The 10,000-nt window shown below is 35.8% G+C and overlaps 1 protein-coding gene and 1 long non-coding RNA gene across 6 annotated transcripts in view; one reads left to right on the plus strand and one right to left on the minus strand.

Annotated features, from left to right (window-relative positions):
* The window catches only part of CUNH15orf41 (chromosome unknown C15orf41 homolog), a 234,754-nt gene that overhangs the window by 141,638 nt on the left and 83,116 nt on the right, over window positions 1-10,000 (minus strand). The window lies entirely within an intron of this gene.
* The window catches only part of LOC117070907, a 29,967-nt gene continuing 20,942 nt past the window's right edge, over window positions 976-10,000 (plus strand). Inside the window, exon 1 of the long non-coding RNA XR_004432099.1 lies at window positions 976-1,038. This is a non-coding gene — a long non-coding RNA (uncharacterized LOC117070907). The remainder of the gene's footprint in view (window positions 1,039-10,000) is intronic.

Here is a 10,000-nt window from a genome sequence, read left to right on the forward strand (position 1 = left end):
GCCTACTCTGTTTTAATTCCTAGGGGGGGGGGGGAAGACAACACTGCCAAGGTCAAACAAATTTAAAAACAGCAAAATCCATAAAATGATTAAAACAGTGCATATTTTTATCCCTTAGGAGAAACCAAAACTGATGTATTCCGAAGTTCTTCTAGACCCAAAAGTGATTCCATTGTTTACATGACTGCACACAACACAAGTTTCAATTTTTAGAAGTGTCAAACACACCTGCTCTAGGTACAAACAAAATCTTCTCAAAGGAAGACAACTGTAAGAGGAACAATTCCTAAACATCATCAACATGAACAATAAAATCTTTCAAAATCAGTGCCTGACAAATGAACTAAATCCTAGCTGATCACATGATCATATGGCCTGCTCAAGGAAGCAACTGGATGTTTGCTGAGTAACAATTTTGATCTAAACTGAACATACAGCTGTGAGGACCTCATCTGTCCTACTAGAGCCTAAGTCTCTAGAAAGCAGATAACCCAATTCAGCCAAAAGAGCCAGCTTTCCGTGGGGTGGGGGTGTTACACGTTCAATAAACAAAAAAAAGAGAAACACACACACAATAGGTCAGAATGATTTTTAAAAATAAGACAGGAAATATTAAAAACAAAATCTGCCCCTTTTGTCATCCACTTGGCAACCTAATTTCCTCCAATACCTTTGCCTTTCATACTTTGGCTAAAGATACGGTTTTCTACCTTCCAAGCAAAAAGCAAGACGAGCAACCCCAGACACAGAACATTGTCAATGCCAGTGCTGACTCAAAGAACGCGCAACAGATGAACGGTTTCGTGACTGGTGCAGCCACTTCCTTCATCCCCAAGGACAGAACGATCTCTTCCCTGGGTGGCTGCATTGGAAGGAGAAGACAATCTGTTGCTAAATATCTCAGAATAAGGCCACACATTAATGTCCCCGCTTTCACATACTACAAATAATTCAGAGACTTTTCATATTTTCTTGTTTCAGGTACAACTAGAGACAAACAAAAACACAGAGGAAATGCTGCTGGATACTATTAAAGTGGTAAGACTAAGTTTTCTCTCAAATTACAACCTCAGTGTTCTCAACTGGCAGATTATCAAACACAATATACTCTTTTCTCTCTTATTTAGTGGTTCTTTTTTTCCTCGTGTAAATAAAAATGCTAAACGTCTAAACTGAAGCAACTAAATATACAAAGTATCATTTCAAGGAATATTCCTAAAGAAGCTATGCTTTTCTCTATCTCATTCTTTACCAACGTTCATCCATAGTCTGAAAACTCAACAGGAACAGTTACAATGGACAGGCAGAAAACCAAGATTAAAACAATAAATAATTCAAAAATAAGTAAACAGGCCATAGGAGATTCTTCCCATCCATACCTAGTAGACAAAGGTATTCACTGATCATCCAGCATTTTTGATAATTTATGGAAAGAAGAGTGATGACTGAAGCATAAAAAAGAACTCAAAGGTCCAGTTTTAAAAGGAATTCACCTGTATATTGATTGCTTCACTTCAAAAGTGTTGCTTCTAAATAATCAAAACTACTTGATATGCAAAAACAAAATCAACCCAAAGTACAAAGGTGTCTGTTAATAAATATAATAGATTTGTCAAAATTTAGGTCAGACTGACCAAATTTACTTGTGATACTTATCAGGCCTGTTTATTAACAAGAGTAACTAACAAAACAGAGTTCCTGAAGAGGAGCTCTACTCTGGACTTCTGTTAAATAGTTTATCACTGAAATGAATAGCAGGCAAGGATATATGTTTGCTTAGTTTATGGGTAACATAGGAGAAGAACGGGTATGGAATTAAAAGAAAAAATTAAAATGTATGCTACAAATTTAACTTCTAAATCTAAATAAAAGTTGTTTAGTAGGATGGTAACTCAAAATTATACATATATATATATATATATATATGTTCAAATATAAAAATGATAAATAAACAGGGAGACCAAACTTCCTTACAGAAGAAACCCAAATAATATCTCTCCACACTCCTCCCTCCAGAAGGCAGAGTTTAATCATTCTAACCTCAACTTGGGTGTGTGCTACATTTAGTAACTTGCTTCCAAAGAAGAGAGTATGGAAAAGTAGTAATTTCGCAGTGGTGAAATCTAGCAAACACTAACCTAACCAACAGATTAAGGTTAATATAACCAGTGATAAATCATGTTGATACCACGAACCCCTTGATATGATATAATGATAAGGGAACTTCACCTTATTCTTCCCAAACTCTATGAGGAAAAACCTTGGACACACCCAAATTGAATGCATGATGCAGAAGACCCTCTGCAAAAACATCATGATCATCAAAAACAAGAAGAGATTGCTTTCACACACCAGAGGAGACTGGGGAAACAAGACAGCGAGGTGTAATGTGGCATCCTGGACTGGGTGCTGGTGAAATTCCAATGACGTCTGGAGTGTAATCAATAATAGTAAAGGTACCAGTGAGGGTTTCTTAGTGTTGACAAATGTATCACAGTAATATGAGATGATAACATTAGGGATAACTAAAACTGAGTGATGCATATAGGCAGAACTCTGTACTATCTTTGCGACTTTTCTGCAAGTCTAAAATTATCCCCAAATAAAATTTTATTTTAAAAAAGTACAAGCTTTCTAGTAGACCTGTATCTCCCAGAAATGACCTTATGACAAACTTAACCCTTTCATTACCACTGAAAACATCACCCCTGTTACTTTTCAGAATGTTGGTTATAAGAATTCCAGAAGTATAAGATACAAGTGTGGGTAGTGACAGCAGGACAAAAGTAAATGTCCATAGTGCATATGCAGATAGATCTTAACATATGCTGTTGTTTTGTTACTATAAGATATAATAAATTAGAACACGAATTCAGGAAATTGAGGCCAGCCTCCAATCTATGTAGCTTTCATAAGACCATAATTAATTTCTCTCTATACAGAGCATCGTCAACATTATTTCAAGAGGTTTCTGAAAAAGATCTCTAAAATTATGAGAGAATTCACATTTCAAGAGTACCTAAATAAGAAGGGAAATTAATCTTTCATATGGCTCAAGTGTAAGTATTTGTTGGAATATTACTGCCTATTACTATAAAAATCATGATTCTTTGAGTGCCTACTATGTGCCAAGTAACATGCTAGGCAATTTACAAAATCATCTTTATATCTGTGTAACTTTGAAAGGTAAATGTTGTCATCTGATTTTAAAGAAGAGCAAACTAGGACTCTGGAAGACTTCACCCAGGTGACAGCTAGTATAGGATCAAACTGGGATTCCAGCTCGACATAGTGTGGAAATATGCACCAATGATAATAGATGAGATTTAGGTCAAAAGAAGAAAAACTGTTATGACAGTGAGAGATGCTAAACACTTGGGCAATACCTACACAATGCAGTTGATTTACATTCATTAAATAATGGAGACAGGATGAATCTGAAATCAGAAGACACAGATTCTCCCACTTGCTCATTGCTTTCGTTTGTTCATTTGTGCATTCAGGCATGTAACAAGTGTAAGCAGGACATGTAGGCTTGGGTTTTCCAAGTTCAAGTCCCAGCTCTTGTCCTTCCTAACCGTATGACTAAGCTGGTCACTTATCCTGAAATTCAGTTAATCATTTATAAAATGCAATCATAACATTTGCCTTAGCTATGTCAGAGCTATTTATGTGTCAAATAAAACATATCAAAACTTCTTATAAACTACAAAGTTCTATTGAAATGTTTCACGTGCTAGCTACAAAATTCCTTGATACTCTCTCAACCCTAGAGTCACAAGGAAATGGTAGGTACACTACAAAATATAAATACAAAATATTCACCTCAAGTCAACAAATATTTATGGATGTGAATCTAGGCAATGAACCAAGACAAGGAACATTGAGCCCAAGTAAAATTAGTCATGTGTTGATTATATAAAACGTCTTCTCAGACTGAAAAACAAAAACAAGAAATTGGAGATTAGGTGGCTTAGTGAAGAAGACAAAACATTTACCTACACATAATCATCAGTTTTAGCAAGAGTAAGTCAGGAAGTCCCCTTTAAAATACAAAGGTTAGCTTGTTTACAATGATATCACAGATCAACTACAATCCAAGAGGCCAAGACATAGGTCCTGAATGAAGCAGAAATTATCTACAGTCTACTCGACGTGTTGTATTTTATGTTCTTGCAAAGAAAATAGCTCATAGTGTCTGCATATTTTTATCTGGCTAATGAAAAAATACTATTCCTACTTTCCAAGAATGTTGTTCATCAAACTTCTTAAGCAAACTAGTATTAATAACTCTAAAATAAGAGCGATAAAGTGAAGCAGAAAAGAAAAACTTTCTATCATCTCATTCTTAAATATATTAGCATCTTCTCACGAATAAGGAGAAAAGTGGAATTCCTAAATTCTCAAACCGTGACGTAATATTGGTTTTATTGATTCCCCGTACAATTTGTAGGAGTACCCAATCATTATTTTGACAGTTTTATCATAAAGTAATAGACTTCCTTTTAGATAATTGCAGTTACCACATTCAATTTCAACCTTCCATAGGATTTTTTCCTAGATACAGCTTTACTGTCTGTCCTAGATCACATTACTTTCTTTTTATAGCTGTACACACAAAGCGTTTTAGGTGCTACACCTAATTATGTCAGCACAATAACAATTTAAAAGCTCATGATTAAGAAATAAAGGTTAAGCACTTATATGTTAAGGCTCCTTTTTACAAAGACATATAGTGCTATGTGACATAAGTAAATGAATTACACAAGCACTTAAAAGTGTGTTGGAGGGTGACAAAAAATAAGAGCTCCTTTTGGGTAAATTAGGGAATTTGATGAGTTTGTCCAGGCAAGAACATTTGTTACCTACAGTATTGACTTGCAAGCTTTCTGACTCATGAAAATGATTTGCCACATAACTTTCAGAAGACAAAACTGTGCTATAAAATACATTTTTCCAAAGCGGGGTAGTTTAGCATGATTGTTAGGAGCACGGGCTCTGGAATCATACTGCCACTGCTCACTGCATGACCTGCAGCAAATCACTTAAGCTCTGGGTACCTCGGTTGCCTCATCTGTAAATGGGGATAATACTACCACTTGACTTATAAAGTTGTTATGAGGAATAAATGCCCAAGTAGGTAAAGCACCTAGAAAGTACCTGGTATATAATATGTGCATGTAAGTATCAAATTTTATTATCATTGCTTATTTGAACTGTCTTAAGCAGCTGGTAACCAAATAAGGACATGAGAAAGCATTAAAACGGACAGCTCATCTAAGACAGTGCATGGAGGTGGCAGAAATATATGGGAACCAAGAAATGAACTATTCATGGAATAGGGAAGTTTGGGGCATTCTAACCCAGGAGAAAAGGAAAACTGAAAGTGCAGAAGTACGTTGTAGGAAGAATGAATGAGGCTAAAAGGAAATCTAAATGCAGAGGTCAAAATTGGTGTCTAAGGATGAAAATCAAATGGGAGAAAATAACATGATTAAACAGAGATCTATACAACAGGCACAATATAACCGAGAACATTGCTCTGACAATCTGGCAGTCTCTGGCAAATGTGTATGTATACTGAGGGGAAAGGGCATGTGTTAGTAGACTGCAGAAGGGAACAACTACAAAGAGACTAGGTTTAGCGGCAAATCAACTTAGCTGTAAAATCCCCTGAAAATACCAGCCATGATAATTCTCAGTCTAGTACATTTCATCAGTGGGGGTAGAGGAGAATCACTCGATTTCTGTATTCAATAATTTCCACAATTCCACTCAATAATTATGGAATTGTCAGAAAAAAAGAGTTTGTGTCTGATAGGCTCAGGCAAAAAATTGTCCCCTAGTAAATGTACCTGATTTTTTAAAAGAAGCAAAATAAGGACAGCCCTTTCATTAAAAAGAGCAAAGATACAATATAATTTGGCATCCACAGTAACTACTTCCCTTAAGATAAACAAACAGTACCTCTATTAAGTTATTGTGTTTCTAAAGAAGAAAAACAAATCTGCATGGTTCTGCAATAAATATCCTAGAATAACCAAAAATGTCCACATTCAATATCCCATACAAACTCCAAAACAAGAAACATAAACTAACAAGAGGGGTTTTCTTATGTATCAATGTATGTAATTGGAAGTACGTTTTGAAGTTCTAAGAAAATTCCATTGTATTATAAATATTAAAAATAACTTTCTTTAAACAGAAAAAAAATTACATGAAATCAGGATTGTACCAGAAAATTTAGCATACATAGGCACTATACATTATGAACCATTTTTGACTTCCATAGTCTTCTTAAGACAAAAGCTCCAGTGGTGGCAGAAAAGACCATTTCTGTCCAAATAAAGCAACACAGGTCATCAATTCTTGATTCTGTGTGTCTCTTCAGGTTGTGGATAAACCCTGCAATCTCTTTGGACCTTTCTCAACTACCCTTTCACCATCCTCTTTCTCTATCCTAACAACCTGTTCACTGATCAGTTTGCTTTTCATATATTTAAATTTTCTTCACAAGTTGAGAAAAATAAAAGGGGGAGAACATTAACCAGTAAAGGTTTTCTATAGTAAGCAGGATTTATAAGCTCAGTAAAATATCAACATTAATAGCCAAGGTAGATTATTTTGGAATTTCAAGTAACCATCCTCTGCTGTACCCACAACCATGGGCAATAGAGTTCATTAAATGCTACTGACTACACTTTACACTATAAAGCGTAGTTGAAATCCAATTTCCAACACGGAGCTTCTTGAATGACAAAATCTTTCAATACAATCATTATCGTTAATATTTATCACACAATGCATGTACTCTTATATGTCTTATCCAAACTAGTGAAAATAAGTTATTTTCTCATTTCACCAGTTATAAGAAGCAAGTCTATAAACAGATACAAGAAAATGCCTAACCAAAGATACAACGTTTTATCAACAAAAGCATAGATCCCAAAATAGATTCATTCCTACTCCTAGAATTTCATCTGAATTGTCTAGACCAACAAATTTCAAAGGATAAAATATGATACAATGGAGCTTTCAAGAAATGGAAAACATAACATCATGTAGAAGCTTTAAAAGTCTGTTAACTAAGACTTTCTTCATGTTTTAATATTTTACAAGAATATAAAAAGCACCCTTGTGCAATGCATAAGGAAACAGTATTTCCCACTAAATAAATGCGTAATCAGGCTGGGCACGGTGGCTCACGCCTGTAATCCCAGCACTTTGGGAGGCCAAGGCAGGCGGATCACGAGGTCAGGAGATCGAGATCATCCTGGCTAACATGGTGAAACCCCGTCTCTATTAAAAATACAAAAAAATTAGCCAGGAGTGGTGGTGGGCACCTGTAATCCCAGTTACTTGGGAGTCTGAGGCAGGAGAATGGCGTGAATCCGGGAGGCGGAGCTTGCAGTGAGCGGAGATCATGCCATAGCACTCCAGCCTGAGCGACAGAGCGAGACTCCGTCAAAAAAAAAAAAAAAAAAAAATTGTAATCAATAAAAAAGAGGCTTGCAAACAGTTGGAAGCATTATCCTCTAAAATGAGCTAGAGAAGCTCAATGTATTCACTTCTCAATAAGGTATTCATTCTTGAAACATGTAGGTACCATGCAAATGAAAATTTAATCATTAATAATTTTGTGGATTAAATAAACACTTGAATAATTAAGAATCAAATGAGGGTTCACATGTAGAATGCGGAGTGCTTCCTCCTATTTGAAATTGCTTGGAAAAACCATTCCGTTTATACGTGATTCACAAATCTAAATATGGGGCTCTGAGAAAGAAGCTACATTTCCACACTTATAAAACTCCTCTATAAACTGTGGTCTGGAACCTGAATTTCATAGCCTGAATTGAATTCAATTTTTTTCCTTCTCTCATTCAAAGCAACTTTTATTCCTGTTAGCATGAGCTACCCAACTTTTAAATCTCAGATGCATCCTGGGTTCCTTTTACTTCCTCACTACCAGTATCCAGTAAATTGCCATGTCTATAGATTTTATTACCTTTATTATTTTCACTGTAAACCATAGTTCAGACCAAAAGTTTGCTAAAGATAATGCAATAACTTACTAGTTGGTCTTTCTCACTACACTCAGAATTTCCTTACTTCAATAAATTTTACAGTGTTGCTGGATCATCTTCAATCTTGGTTCTTAACTGAGGTCAGCAACACATAGTTCTGTGTCATGATCTATTACAAAGTAAGCTGCACGTTATTTATAACTAGTACCAAATCCATTTAAAAGTACTTTTAAATAAACGAGAGTTGATTTAGTTATTTCCATAATATTACTCTCCTTCGGTTGTATTCTACTTTGCTTTCTTGAGTGGAAGAGAGGTGGTGGAGTTACAACAGGAAAGTGCTAGGAATTATACTAATCCTGGTTATCTCACAGTTCAGCACAATGACGGTGGAAGGGGAAGCAAACACATCCTTCTTCACATGGTGGGAGGAAGAAGAAGTGCCAAGTAAAGAGGGAAGAGCCCATATAAAACCATCCGATCTTGTGAGAACTCACTCACTATTACAAGAAGAGCAGCATGGGGGTAACCGCCCCCATGATTCAATTACCTCCCACCGGGAACCTTCCGCAACACGTGGGGGATTATGGGGAACTACAATTCAAGATGAGATTTGTGGGGACACAGCCACACCATATCAGATATCTTCCATATCTGTCTTGTTGAAAAGCACTGTCATAAAAAACTAAATAAAAGCCCTCATCATGTTACTCTGCTATTCAGAACCAACAGTGGCTCCCCATTCCCAGTTACTTTAAATATAAATACCTAGGTCTGGATTTCAGTATCTTCTATCATATAACCCCAAGTGAATTTGTCCAACTTTAATTCCCACTAAGATTGTACATACAAACTTTCCTTTGTTCATAGAGTTCTGTCTTAAATTGTCTTCTCTTGAAGCCTCAATCCATAAAGCTTCCTCTAATTCTACAAACTAGAACACATCTCTTCTTTGACTCCTTTCAAAGAAGAGATGTTTTTACCTCTAAAGGCACAGACAGAATCGTAAGTTGGGTATCCCAAATCCGAAAATCTCGAAATCTGAAATGCTCCATAAATGTTTTGAGCAATTCAAAGGAAACGTTCATTGGAGCATTTTGGATTTTGGATGCTCATCAAGTAAGTATAATGAAACTATTTCAAATCCAAAAAAAAAAAAAAATTCTAAAATCTGAAACACTTCTGGTCCCAGGCATTTCAAATAAGGGATACTTGATTTGTGTTAGGTACACACATGACACATGCCACTAAACTATGAGTTCTTTGATGAGTTTTACCCTTTCTTCCATCCACTGTAGCACCTAACATAGTGCCTGGAATATAGTTAGGATTCAAAGAGCTCCTGACAATCTGCAGAGGAACGAAGAACATGAATTCCAAAGGAATTATTATCCTTATATTGTTAGAAAGGGACCACTCAAAGTCTAATCAGATCTAAACACCTACTGGATGCTTTCTCACACTTCCTTCTATTAAACCCAGGTTTTGAAGATGATTGTACTGTCTTCTGATGGCCTAGCATACTGGCAAAAGGTATAAACCAGTTTGTTTAAAAACTAAAATTAAGCTTATTCAAAAAGTAAGAACAAACTTTAGTAATCCCATCAGGGAAATCATAATCCCATTCTGGTGTGTGTGTGTGTGGAGGCAGGGATTATACACATTATGTTGAAAAGCACATCTCTTTAAAAAAAATAAAGAGGAACTCTACAGAACATTCATCTTTATGGCAAATTACATTCAACTATATGGCTCAGTTTCAAATGATGTCTATTAACATTGGTCTATCCCAAAGCCAGAAAGATGACACAGCTATCTGAAAGAAAGCAAAGGCAAGCTGTATAAAATCTCCAGGACATAAGCAAAACCATCAGTTTATAATGAGGATTGAGGTATTTTCTTAGTGGTTCTTTAGAAATTTTAATCTGCCTTATATTCGGACTCAGGAGCAGCAAACATGGTCAATTTACCAT

This window comes from Trachypithecus francoisi, unplaced genomic scaffold (genome assembly GCF_009764315.1).
Source record: "Trachypithecus francoisi isolate TF-2019V2 unplaced genomic scaffold, Tfra_2.0 Lachesis_group3, whole genome shotgun sequence".
NCBI lineage: Eukaryota > Metazoa > Chordata > Mammalia > Primates > Cercopithecidae > Trachypithecus > Trachypithecus francoisi.